This window comes from Glycine max, chromosome 8, assembly GCF_000004515.6.
Source record: "Glycine max cultivar Williams 82 chromosome 8, Glycine_max_v4.0, whole genome shotgun sequence".
NCBI lineage: Eukaryota > Viridiplantae > Streptophyta > Magnoliopsida > Fabales > Fabaceae > Glycine > Glycine max.
The window spans coordinates 34,166,612-34,172,513 of record NC_038244.2 but is presented as its reverse complement, the minus strand read 5'-3'; positions in this window follow the sequence as shown (position 1 = coordinate 34,172,513).

Sequence of the window (5,902 nt, the reverse complement as noted above, 5' to 3'; positions counted from 1 at the left end):
CAATTTTATATATATCATAAAAAATAGACATCATTTTTCACAAAGCCTCTAATTGTCAACACCAAAATAAGAGTGTGCTTGACAATGATAGAAATAGAAAATTTGAGAAAAATTAAGGTAAATCTCACCTTTCACATGGATAATAATATATTTTCTTTTGTTTAAATTAAGAAAAAGTAAAAAAAAAATTACTTACAAAAATAAAAATAAAAATAAAAATAAAATTTTTTATTTTTTATTATTATTTTTCTTCTGATTCAAATTTTATTTTTTTTTCTTTTCACTCTCTTTCACTCGTTCCAAACATAGGTTTAATTTTTAATGATTACATCCTAAATGAGAAAGCATGTCATCCCACCAAAGTATCTTCTCCAAGGCATTACAATTACAAGTTTACAACAATTGCCCGAACAAAATTTGGTACCCAAAAAGACAAAAGAGAGCATGACCGCCGGGGGCAGCAAAAGTATGGGGATAAGCTGGTAAAAACATACGTGGGCCCCGCTGTGAAAAATCAAACACAAAATAATCTTTCCCTCCAAAGCACAGTAGCATTTTCTATCTGGAACTTTGACAAAAGGCAATAATACAGTCGCAATCGCAAGTTGGAGAACTCAAATGGCAGTGTGACGTCGATCTATAATTATTGAAGATAACATGACTAGGCTGGACTATGTGGTGTATAACTTTTTTAAAAATATTAGTTACATTCTTTTTTATATAAAGTATTCATATATTTCTTATATAATTAGAAAATAATATTATATTTTATTTCTTATATATAGATTTAAAGTGAGTGTTTTATTTTATTTTTAGATAAATGTTAATTAATATTCTAAAGGTATTAATTAATAAACTTAAAATAAAAATATTTTTATTAAAAAATAAAAAATTGTAATTCTTATTATTTTTTATGTTCTTTTCTAATTTACATAATAAATATTTTTCTCTTTTATTTCTTTTATTAGTGTCTTAATGAAAATAACTAGTAAGTTCTTTTTGTAATATTCTCTCTACTAATTGCTGGAATTTACTAAAAATAATAAATCTTGATAAGTTTTACTTATTATCTAATGACGTTTTCTCCAGATTTAGAGTGAGAAACACCAAAATTTATAATTTTCAATCATTTTTTTAATTTAAAAGGGTTAAAAAGAATATGTTAAAAAAGTGTTCCTAACATTCTGCTGAAAATTTACCAGATATAAAAGATGTTTTTGTTTTTATTTTAGAAATGTATATATTAATCAAGTGATACATTTAACAAATCAGAGCTTTAAATTATATGATATCATTTTGATGATGGAAATATTTATATAAATTGAATATTCGTAGTTATGTATTCTTATAATTAATATTTACTTATAATTTGATATGCATAATAAAGTTAGTTAAGACTTAAAATAGTTAATTAATGAAATATTAAATAATTTTTATATTATAAAATTTTGTATACTTAATCTCTTTAATATGAACTCTTAAACTAATTATTAGATTAATAACATTCAATGTCTGAAGCCTTTTAGGGTGTTTGTTTCACTAATCATTTTTTAGTCCCGGAAATATTATTCTTAGGAATAACACATGAGAATTTTATTCTCGGCTATTTAATAATAAATGTGGTTGGTTAATTATAAAATTAGTTGGGAATATTTTTATATTCCCAGAAATAATTAAGACATGTTTAGTTAAAATATATTTTCCTAGAAATGTATATTATAATTACTAAAATATTATTTTCTTATGTTAAAAATGTTTTTCTTTCATAAAACAAACAACTTTATTATAAGACTAACAAATGACAAGCAAGTTATACTAAAAAAATGTTATATATCTCACATTTTCATAATAAAATCTATCTCACTATTCCTTTAAAATTCATGAGATTGATGGTTAATAAAAATTGATACATAAACAAAAATTTTACTAATGACAAAAATTAGATAATGTAATTTGAAAGGATCCTTAATAGAGGAGTGTGATAATGGATATGAAGAGGGCATATGTGTATTTTTACTCACAAAGGAAATTTTTATCTCATGAGAATAAATGTTTCCTGCCCCCTCCGTCGCGATTAAATATTAGTTAAATATGAGATTATTACTTATCCAGGTAACAAATACAGCTAGAATTAATTAATTTATTACTTCATAACAAACGTTGGATTACTTTCTCCCTCTTGTATTCCCAGGATTAAAAAATCTACCCGTAAAACAAACACCCCTAAGTAAATAAGTTAAGCATGACTTATTGAAAATATAGATATAGATACTACCTTATTTATGTATCTTTTTATGTTTAAGGTTATTGCACAAGGATTAAGAAATATTTAATGAAACTAAAAATTATTATATTTGGACTAAAATTTCCTTGTTCAATAATACTTTAATCTTTGATACTTGCATCACTAGTAGTGGGTATTAAATAAGGGTATAAATATAAAAGGCTATAACATCAAAAGATATGAGAAGGAGGTAGTAATAAATATTAATAGGATGCAAATGTATGTTGGCAAAAGGATAGATCTCTTTAAATATATGTTGAAAGTGCATCAAAATAAGGATGACAATGGATACATTACTATACTACTTATCCCATATTCACATCAGAAAAAATACTTATACATACTCTCATATCTAACGAGTAGTAACTTTAATTCTCCTCACGTACTAATTGAGTACCTATATGCTCATACTAATATTCATTACCCGCACTTTTTTGTGTAATGTATTAATTAAAAAATTATTACAATTCCATAAAAAAATGGCTATAATTAAATTAAAATTTTCATTCTTAAGTAATACATACATAATTTTAAATTGTGAAAACTTAACCTTAAATCATTCAAACATTCATAACCAAACATTAGAGATATAGTCATTTTTATCTATGAATTTTCTAATTCTTAAACTTAATTAACTCTAACAATAAGCTAAAAAAATGTTCTTATTGGATTTGACAGAACCTTTTCACGACAAGTTCTTTTGTGAGCTTCTCCATGAATGGTGGTATGATGTGCCTGCAAAGACACTCTAACACTCAAGTTAGAGGCATAAAAGTATGCAAGTATCAAAATATAGGTTGGATTAGAATTGATTTACTCGAACCTTGATGATCCCTTTTTATAGAGATAAAATTGGATAATAAGATCTCAAATTTCCTCATAAGATAATGTAAATAGGAAAATATATGATTTTATCTTATTTTTTCTCTGATAATAGATAACTCCTAATTTTAGGGGATATCTCTATCTTTCTAATAGAAGATAGAGTTTCTCTCTAATTACATTAATTATGTATGTCAAATTCTCTTATTCCAAGTTAGCTACTTAGCTGGTCACCAAGTACAAAGCCTTCCCAAGTCTGAGTAGTACATATGCCCCAAGCTCTAAAGCGGATTATAGGAGCATCTTCAAAATAATCTTAAGTACTCAACTCTGACACTACTATTAATAAGCCGAGAATAAATAGTATTTGCTCAAGTCTGATAGTAGTCAAATCCAAGAGGGATCTTAATTTCCTTTTTAGCCAAGTATTAACTTACTCTCAAGGGAGATAAAGTAGTCAATCAGTGTTGACTTCAAATGGAGGAGTATTTGAAGCAACATCTTGTCAATTGCTACGTTTGTTTAGACACATTAAATGTCTTCATGCATTTTCAAAAAAGGCATAATAATTACATCTTTTGAATTTTGAAACATTCTTGAGATAGCCAAAAGTAGTGCTTTTCCCCAACCCTTGATTTGTATGTTTGAGATAGGATCTAACGGTCTAAATAGGTGCATCCTTTCAGACTTCAGAAGCTTCCAGAAACTTATAAGAGAGGAAACTCTTTTTCATTCTTCCATCTTCATTTTGCTTCTAAGTTTTCTTCTCTGGTCAAGAGTTTTCCTCTATTCTCCTCAGCTACTTTTTTTCCAGCATCTTTCCTTTGTTCCACCTTCCTCACCGCCAGGTATGTCGTTGTCCCTTTCCTTTTCCTTATGTCTTTTTTTTGGTGGGGGTTCTGAGCATTTCGACGAGGGTAGGATGCTTTTGCTAGAAGTTCATCCAATACGGGAAAGTTCTATCGACGATCCATCTCATCATCATTATAGCTCTGATGCTGCCAAATCATGTTTCCAATGTCCTTGTTGGTGACATTGTCCCTGTTGGTGGTGTGGCTCACCTTGACACTGGTGTTTCCGCCTCTATTGGTGGCATCATCACTACTAAAGTAGGGCTTCGCCCTTACTCTACCATTCGTCCAAATCCCAGGGAGGATAAGGCTGAGTTCCTTCTATCCAATCCTCCTTATAATGTTATTGACTTGGACTTGAAGGCTAATGTTGTTTAGGTCATAGCCCCACATCTTTTTATTCCTCCTCCTCTTCCTAGAAAACTTAGTAAGGAAAAGAGGGAGTACCCTCCCATAACCCTTCCGGGTTCATCCTAGATTAACGAGGAAGTCAAATTCAATGAAAATAGTTTCTTGACTTATGATTTTATTATCGAATTCCTCGAGTCTATCGAGTTTTGTCATATCGATTGTCTCGATGTGATGATCATTGAGTCTTGTCTAGAGAGTGAGCGCATTTTTAAGCGTGCCTTTTTGGGTGAGATTCATTTCATGTATAAGTAGTTGGATCTTTCTCATTGATATTCCTTGTAGGGTAGTTGCCTCTAGATTCCTTTCACCACCTATTACAAAAACTTCAGAAGCCATTTCTTCAACATACGTCTCGGGGCTAAGTCCATGCCAAATTATTTTACTCAGTAAAGGGAGACTTGGTTCCCCTTTTATTTGTGTTCTTCTTCTAATAAAAATATACAAAAACATGTTCTGTATATGTCTTCTTTTGGTCAGGAGGATATGATTGTACTTTATAGGTTTCCGAGGACTCTCCCCAACAAAACCTTAGTGGATATGCCCTCTCCAAGACTCTAGATGTTGATTGGGACTATGAGTTTCCTATATTCGACTTTTATTTACCCTTTGATTTTTGCCTATTTCTAACCCTACCTTTCTTTTTCATAAATTATGGCCAAGTTCAATTACCAATCCATCAAGAAGACTCAAACCAAGAAGGCTGAGAAAGCCAAATCTAAAAAAGCCTAGTGGAAGCGACAGGATCATGAGGTAGCGGATGTAACACCCTGATATATATATCTATATATTATTAGTAATTATGTTTGATGTTTGATTATTTGTTGCGTTATTTTCATCCATAATTATTTTTAAGGAAGTTAATTTAGTTAATAGAGGGGTGTGGATAGATAAGGATCTAGCTTCTCAAAGAAGCTTGTTGAGAAAGCTTCTCAAAGAAGCCACAAGGAAGCTTCTAGAGGAAGCCTCTTAATGAAGCTTCTAGAGAAAGCTACATGGAGCTGCCTCGGTAAAAATGATGCCCAGCGTTTGTTAACCGTTGGATCTTCTCAAAATTTGGTCTGCAACTCCACAAGACACGTTTCCATTATCTGACCGTTGGGATCTTTGAGAAGATGTCTGGAGTGTGCTAGAAGCCTCTTAATGAAGCTTCTGGAGGAAGCCTCTTAATGAAGCTTCTAGAGAAAACTACATGAAGCTTCCTCGGTAGAAACGCTTCCCAGCCTTCGTTAACCGTTGGATCTTCTCGAAATTTGGTTTGCCACTTCACAAGACACTTTACCATGATTTAACCGTTGGGATCTTTGAGAAACTATCTGGAGTGTGCTAGAAGCTTCCGTTCTCGAGAGCATCTCTTATTTAAGCATTTCAGCCTTTGCTTTCTTGTAGCTTAGGAAAAATGCCATTTCTTCTTCTTTCTTTCTTCCAAATTCATTTCTAAAGTTCCAAGTACTTTCTCCATCACCCACATCCACCATTAGCCACCACAAACCATCATTTTTCTCCATTAAAAACCCACACCGAGAGGAACCCTTCA